This window comes from Gopherus evgoodei, chromosome 9 (assembly GCF_007399415.2).
Source record: "Gopherus evgoodei ecotype Sinaloan lineage chromosome 9, rGopEvg1_v1.p, whole genome shotgun sequence".
Lineage (NCBI taxonomy): Eukaryota > Metazoa > Chordata > Testudines > Testudinidae > Gopherus > Gopherus evgoodei.
In genome coordinates this window covers 76559375-76568001 of record NC_044330.1, presented here as the reverse complement: position 1 = coordinate 76568001, position 8627 = coordinate 76559375, and positions in this window count along the sequence as shown.

Below are 8627 nucleotides of genomic sequence, written 5' to 3'. Positions count from 1 at the left end.
TAGCATCTCATGAAGACGAATTCACAGAAAAGGGGTGCCTTGTAATATCATGTGTGATACAGTTAAGAGAAGATAAAGAATCTGAGGTATATGCTACATAAAAAGCTCCACAAACCTTAAGAAAGAAGCTAGAAGAAGCTACCGCAAATGGCATCATTCAGAAAAAAGAAGAACCAACACAGTGGGCTCACTCTTTAGTAATTGCAGAGAAAAAAGGAGGAGGCTATATCTGTGTATGGACCCTAAGAAGATGAACAAAAACATGAAGAGAACTCTTTCACTTTGCCACAAGAAGTCATCTATTTTCTGAGATGGTAGGAGCCACATTCTTCAGCAAATTAGATGCATCAGCAGGATTTTGGCAGATCCCCTTGGACACAGAGCTCCAAGATCTGCACTATCAACACACCATTGGGCAGTTGCTGCTTTTCTAAGACTGCCTTTCAGAATAGGTTTGGCTGCTGGAGTATTTCACTGTATAATGAGCCAGATTCTACAGGGTCTAGCAGGCATGAAAGTGTAGACTGATGACATAATTTGGAACAGCACTGCCACTGAACATCAGGAACATCTGTGGAGAGTTTTGGAAATTGGGAATACTAATGACCTTAAAATGAATAAGGCCAAATGTCATTTCAAACAACAGAAATGACATACTTGGGAGACAGAAAGACAAACCTCAAAGGGACTCTTATCTGATGAATACTGAACATGCAATACTGATCATACCGAGACATGAAGCTGAAAAAGGAATTCAGAGACTGCTAGACATGTTGAATTATACCAGCAAGTTCATACTTAACTATACAGCATGCACAACTCACTTAAGACATCTTTTCCACAAGGTCACCAAATGAGCATGTGTGCCTGTGACCCCACACTGAACAAGGGCAAAGTATTGAGCAATACTAGGATAGGGAGTAACTTCCCCTCCAGCAGATGCAAGGCATGCTCCCAGTGGAGGAATAGTTTAAAAGGACACTGGTAGCCCAGGAAAAGGGAGTAAGGTACTGCAAGCTGCACCAGGAAGCAAGGCTAATACTGGGAACTGGGCTACAGCTTTGTTAAGGCTGCTCTAGCAACAGGGATCTGGATTCTCCCTCTTCTCTTCCCCCATTGGGAGCTGAAAGCCTTAAAAGAGACTGATTTGAATAGGACATTAACAAACCAAGAGGAGTTTTCTAAGATAGTGACTATGCTCCAAACAGAAGAGCTCTAGTCTAGTAGGAAGAGATCCAGGATAAAGTGTTGTCATAAACAGATAAGTAAGAGTTAATAGAACAGAAGTGCTTCATATCTCTTTGCCTGGAAAGGGTTAACAAGAACAGTAAGCCTGGCTGTCACCTGACCAGAGGACCAATCAGAGGACAGGAGACTTTCAAATCTTGAGGGAAGGAAGTTTCTGTGTGTGCTGTTAGAATTTGGTGGTTGTTCACTCTGGGGGCTCAGAGGGACCAGACTTGCAACCAGGTTTCTCTCCAATCTCTCCAATACAGGCTCTTTTAAGTTGAGAATAGTGAGTACTAGGTAGATAAAGCGAGTTAGGCTTATGGTTGTTTTCTTTATTTGCAAATGTGTATTTGGTTGGAAGAAGTTCAAATGTGTACTTGGCTGGAAGGAGTTCAAATTGGTATTTTGCTGAAAAGATTTTAATTTGTACTTGTATCCTTAGGCTGGGAGGGTGTTCCCAGTGTCTATAGCTGAAAGACCCTGTACATATTCCATCTTAAATTTACAAAGATAATTTTTACTGTTTTTTCTTTCTTTAATTAAAAGCTTTTCTTGTTTAAGAACCTGATTGTTTTTTTATTCTGGTGAGACCCCAGGGGACTGGGTCTGGATTCACCAGGGAATTGGTGGGGAGAAAGGAGGGAAGGGAGAGAGAGAGGCTGATCTCTCTGTGCCAGGATTACTTTCTCTCAGGAAGAGTCTGGGAGGGAGAAAGAGAAGGAGGGAGAAAGGTGAATTGTCCTCTCTGTTTTGTGATTCAAGGAGTTTGAATCACAGTGATCTTCCAGGGTAACACAGGGAGGGGAAGCCTGGGAGAGGCAACAGTGAGGGAAAGGATTTACTTTCCTTGTGTTAAGATCAAGAGGGTCTGGGTCTTGGGGGTCCCCGGGCAAGGTTTTGGGGAGACCAGAGTGTACCGGGCACTGGAATTCCTGGTTGGTGGCAGCGCTACAGGTTCTAAGCTGGTAATTGAGCTTAGAGGAATTCATGCTGGTACCCCATCTTTTGGACGCTAAGGTTCAGAGTGGGGAATTATATCATGACAAGTGTAACTTGAGGTAGATCAATAACAGGTCTGGACACTTTGACACCCCCGTAGGGCCCTGGGTCAGGACCTGTAGGAGTGGCTGGGCCTGGGTCCCCCTGCCTTGTCCCCCTCACCTCTGGCGCAATTAAGACAGGATTGAAACCTGCCACATACATCTTGGCTGGCACCCCCTCCGGGGTGACTAGACCAGCAAACATGATAAAGCTATTGCCTTACCACTAGGCCAGCTGGTCATTGGACTGTCTCACTGGAATGCCAAAGCATGAAAAAGAGCTTAATAATTTAAAGCAGTGTTTCTCAAACTGAGGTCCATGGACCCTTCTGATCAACTCCTCTTCCTCCTTCCCTTCCCTTCCTGAGCCTCCTGCATGCCAGGGAACAACTGTTCAGCAGTATGCAGGAGGCACTGGGAGGGATGGAGATGAGTGGTGATGGGGGTCCTCTGGTTGCTAAAGTTTGAGAACTGCTGATGTAAAGCATATTCTGGCATCAAATGCAGTGCTGCAAACTTTCTACAGATGCCTCGAAAGGGGGCACCGTGGAACTGGATTGGTTGCCAGTCTCATATGCATCTAGGGCTACGATAGCTGCCAAGGAGATGCATGCATAAATTTAAAAAGAGACATTAGGTCAACTGTATGGATGTACAAGATTTCATGACATTTTTCTATTCTCATAGATTCAGAAACTTATCATGAATCACTGATTGCAATACCCTAAAAAGGGGCTTGGAGAAGCAAGTATACAGTGACTACTTCTGAAAATACAGAAGTATGATGTGATCCTGCGGTTCCAACCAGGATGTCACTTAGTAATGGCAAACATTCTCAAAAGCATATGCTCCGTCTAGCAATAAACAGCCTGGCGATCTGGAGCAAGTAGTAAATATCCACCTTTACATGATAAAAATGTCATGTGCTGTATCTCCAGGCATATGAGATGAATTGGCGACAGAAACAGATAAAGATGAAATACAGCAATGATACAAGCAATGATACAAGCAATAAGTAAAGGAGGGGGAGGCAAAAAACAACACTTTCCACCTTTCTATTCCTACTATAAAAACAAGCTTTCAGTGATCTCAGCAGCGCTATTGAAGGGAACACTGATCATGGTTCCCACAGTGATGAGAAGGAAAATATTGGGATGAATACACAAAGAGCACCTGGGAAGGACCAAATCAAAAACGAGAACTAGAGAAATTGTATTCTGGCCACAGATGAACAGTGACTTTGAAGAAATGGTTAGCAAGAGGGGAACATGTTAGAAGTGCAGAGATTCCCAGCAGAAAGAACCAGTCATCCTGCATGAACAACTTGCAATTCCATCAGACAAAATCCAAATTAGCATGTTCAACCAAGGTAGACAATTACTTGGTTATAACAGGCTGCTTTACCAATGTCCCAGAAGTAATCACACTTGAAGATACCACACCAGCAACCGTTATCAGGCACATTAAATCTGAATTTGTACGTTGTGAAATTCCAGGAACAGTAATAGTGGACAACCAACCACAGGTCAAGAATAGAGAATTCCTGGACTTTGCTTAAGTATATGACTTTCATTATGAGACACACAGTCCCAGATATCCTCCAGACAATGGATTAGCTGAATGTGAAGTATAGTTAAGAATTCATTCAAAAAAGCAAAGGATGAGGAAAAGATCCATATTTAGCACTATTCAATTATAGGCTACACCGCTGCAATGTAAATAGTCATGCAGATATGGGACAAAAACTCAGGATTACTCAGGAGTCTATAATAATGAGAAAAGGATTGGGAAAGTACAATCAAACTAAATATTACAATAGAGGAATAAGACTTCTTGCACAATTAAATGAAGAATGGCTCTGAAAAATTGGCAAGATGGGCAATGACCAGTCAAAGCTACAGTGATCAATGAAGAATCACCTCACTCACATTCATACTGATGAAGGGAAAATCTTCTGCAGGAAATTGTACACATCTGCTCAAGTTACCTGACACCTTGGCTATGACAAGCAAAGGAGAGCAGACACACAAGGTGAAATCAAGTCACAAACTGACTCTGTTATTGACCATGAGACTGAACAGCTGTTACACACAAGGACTTGCCTAATGAGAGTTTGAAATATCATAGGTTGTGAAGATTGTCCTAAGAAGTTTACAGAGATGTTAAATTCTGTTTAAGCAACCTGTTAAGTCAATTATTAGCTTAATTTAATAAACATTTTAGTTCAGTAAAGGGGATCTTTAAAAAGGGAAGATGTGCTATAGAGTAATTCCTCCAGGGACTGTGGAGATGCCACACTTCCTATGTACTCTTATTTCCCCAGTGACACACTTCCTGCTAGGAAAGACTAGGAAAGGTACAGGCTGCAGTTACACAGAACAGTAGGAAGTTAGTTACCTAATTTCTATATATAAACCCTTTATTATGAACAGAAACTACCTTGACATTGATCTGCTCATCATAAAGATACTACGTCATGCACTAAAAATGTTTAATCTCCTTTCCTCAACCAACTGCTGATTTTTCTCTCTCTTGATGAATTGTGCGTGGACTATGTGGATAACTCCCTCCTCAATGACATGGTCGGCTTAGATTTGTCATCAGCCAATTTCAATTATCTCAGACACTTCTGAAAGCATGGGGCACTTTCAAACCCCAAACCATGATAGTCATGTCTTGGTAACAAAAGAGCAATGGAAGAGCTCATGAATACAGCAGAGGCCTCAGAATTGACCCTGTGGTGCTTGCCAAAGGCCCCACAATCACTATCTGCCAATATCAGGCTGTAGAACAAAATTGGATCATAGCAGAACATGCAGCTTATCTCCAGTCTACCAAAGCTTCCCTGTTGCTTCCTAGGTGGATTCCCTCCACTTGAATGAAGACCTAAAGATAAGAGAGGCTTCCAGGGCTCAACATGCTCACTCACAGGCTGTCTAGGTTTTAGGAACTATCTGCCTCATCAGCACATAACTATACCTAAGACTCTTCCAGATAGACTGAAGACATGTCCCTGGGTGACAGCTCTTTTTAGGTTAATGAGGTCTTTTACCAAGTGTGTAGGACTTTCCATACTAAATTGCAGTGATGGGACAAACTCACTGTGCAATACAAATCGTGTATTTTCCCATTTTTCCTTCAAATCCAGATTGAGCACTATTTTTGTTTCTGTAATGCCTGACTAAAACCAGGTCTTACATGAGAACCACTGTAGCCAGCTGAAGCTAAATCCAGACAAGATAGGGCGTAGCTCTTACTGAGTCATAAAAAAGTTTTTCATGATGCAGAACTGGTTCCTTCCCCTGTTACTGAAGGAGTTTTCCCACATCTTCTCTAAAATAACCCCAAATTAGAAATGCCTTTGGGTCCTTGGCCATTTCTGGAATTTGAGATAAGGTCCAGTGCCAAAAGTACCTCCTGGTAACTACAGATTATCTGGCAAATTGACAATGACTATTTTTTTCAGATCTAGACTCTCTTCAAATCACAAATGTTTTGATCGTTGGAATGCTTACAGTATGGGGCTACTTTTGAAACCTAGTTGAAAGGTGTTCTTTATGACCAACTACTAAAGTTCCCAGGGTGTTACTACCTATTATTAGTAAATCTCATATCTGTAAGCTTCTCAATAAAACTACATGTGTGCAGAATAGATAGACTATACAATCAGAGTTTGCTTAAAGTTAATCCAAAAACCTGTATTATATATTTATATTTCAAAAACGGTGGTTGATACGACAGTATTCATTTCATGTCAATAAAATACATAGCAGGCAAAAGACCTACTTTTACACTGTCTTGCATCTTGCTCACTGCAAAGCAGGTGCAAAATGATACCAAATGAGAAATTTCCATTTTCTACAGATGGCAGAGATTTACACACTCTTTGCACAGATGTAAATGACTGCACAAGCTGTAAAGCAATGGAGAATCAGGCACAAACCTTCAGCACTAGGACAATTCTAACTGAAATAAAAGTTCAGCCAGAAACCAGATCTTTGTTGAAATTCTCATAAAAATATTTCCATTTTCTGATCTGTTCTTCTTGTTACCCTTTGCATAATCATGAATTTAGAGGGGAATAATTGTTAAGCAAACTCATCCAAGAAACCTGCGATGAAAGCATTGCTTTTCCTTGCAAACATGGCCTTTAAATTTTCACGTCCTACTGTAAAGTTTCCAGAAAATGTTCTCCTCTTGAGCAGAATAAAGCACAACATAAGGGATACATTTCCTGAAATGTGGAAATGCTTTGTTTTTTCAGCTTGATTTTAAATCAATAGAGTTTTCATTATAGGATCTGTCACCTATCGATCTCTAAGTGACTGATTTTTTCTAGTCTAAATCTGCTGATATACACTAGTGGAGCACTCACCTATCAGACTGGAAGCTGATTTCTTGGAATCTCTAGGGAGAAGAGAAAACAAAAGGCAACATGATCGAACAGCAAAACCTTTCTTATTTTTATCTTTTCAAGAATGGTCTCTGGCATTTAAACAAGCATAGCCACATTTTCCAAAGCATGTGTGAAACCCCTACTTTGGATGAACAGGCTATAATATGCACATATATGTAGTTAATTATATGTGAGTATCAGTGTGTGAGCATTTATGCAGTAGAGTTTTGCTCATGGAATGGAGGTATGTGCATGTAATTCAGTTCACAGTCTTTTGAAAAGTTAGCAAGATTAGAAACTATATGACATGTTCCAGGAAAGAACATCTCTTGCCAAATACTATAGTTAAACAAGTGTGTGTCCAGTAACAATGGTCATTTCTAAGTGGTATGGCTGTATGCCAGGGGTGGGCAAACTACAGCCTGCAGGCCGGATATGGTGTGGGCTCTGGCCCAGCACTGCTTACCTTGAGCACAGTGCAGAGAAGGGCTAAGGCAGGCTCCCTGCCTGCCCTGGCCCCACGCCGCTCCCAGAAGCGGCCGATACCATATCCCTGCAGCCCCTGGGGGAAGGGAGGGCAGAGGGATCCATGCGCTGCCCTCACCTGTGGGTACCTCCCCTGAAGCTCCCACTGGCCACAGTTACCCATATTCCTGGTCAATGGGAGCTGCGGGGAGCGGTGCCTGCAGGCAAGGATAGCACATGGAGCCCTCTGCTCCCCATCCCACCAGGGGCTGAACGGATGTGGTGCCAGCTGCTTCCAGGAGCGGTGCGTGGGCCAGGGCAGGCAGGGAGCCTGCCTTAGCCCTTCTCTGCACTGTGCTCAAGGTAAGCAGTGCTGGGCCAGAGCCCACACCAGAACCTCTCTGCACCCCAATCCCCTGCCTTGAGCCCGGCTGCACCCCTCCCGCACCTCAAACCCCTGCCCTGAGCCCCATACCCCATCCTGAGCCCGCCCTGCACCCAAGCCCCCTGCCCTGAGCCCCCGCTACATCCTGTACCACTCCTGCACCCAAAACTCTTTGCCCTGAGCCCCCTGCTTCACTCCTCCTGCAACTCAACCCCCTGCCCTAAGCCCGCAACCCCTTGTCCTGAGCCACCTCCCATGCTCTGCACCCCTCCTGCACTCCAGCCCCCTGCTTTGAGCCCCCTCCTACGCTCCACACCCCTCCTATGCACCAACCCCTTGCCCTGAGCCCCTTCCTACACACCGCACCTCCTCCCACACCCTGCATTCTCTCCCACACCCCAACCCCCTGTCCCAGCCCTACATTCATGGCCCTGCATGCAATTTCCCCACCCAGATGTGGCCCTCAGGCCAAAAAATTAGCCCACCCCTGTAGTATGCATTCCTCTTCTTTGGGACTGGAACAACTTTATTCTCCATTCTTTCCATATCTGAAGAACATCAGAGAAAATGAGCCATGCAGCTTGAAGCTGAAAAAATCACGTGTAAAAAATAACTGGAGAAAAATAATATTTCAGTAAACAGATTTGTTCTGTGCACAAGTCAATCTTTGGGGGCTATGTGGAATCACTCAAGTGCTGATCACCATTTCCACCAAGTATATTGCCATCAAACATCCAGAAACTTTATAGCAATACCACTCAAGGGGCATGTCCCCGATTCCAACTCCAATGAAGTCAATGAGAATTATACCTTTCTTCAGTGGATGTGAGATCAAGCCCTAACAGAGCACACTATATTTATGCTGAGTTTTGATCAAGCCACAGATGATAAAGTGCCATACAGAAAGCCACTGATGGTGGATTCTAAAGAGACTTTTATGATATATTAAACCTTGGGGAGAATTATGGCATATACCACTAACTAATTTTTATTATAGAGGATATGGGAGAATAATGAGACTCAGGAACTCAGCACAAATTCCAATCCCAAATACCATGGTTCCTGATATGTATGATAAGGTCTCTGGCAAGTGACATTAATGCTAAAGACA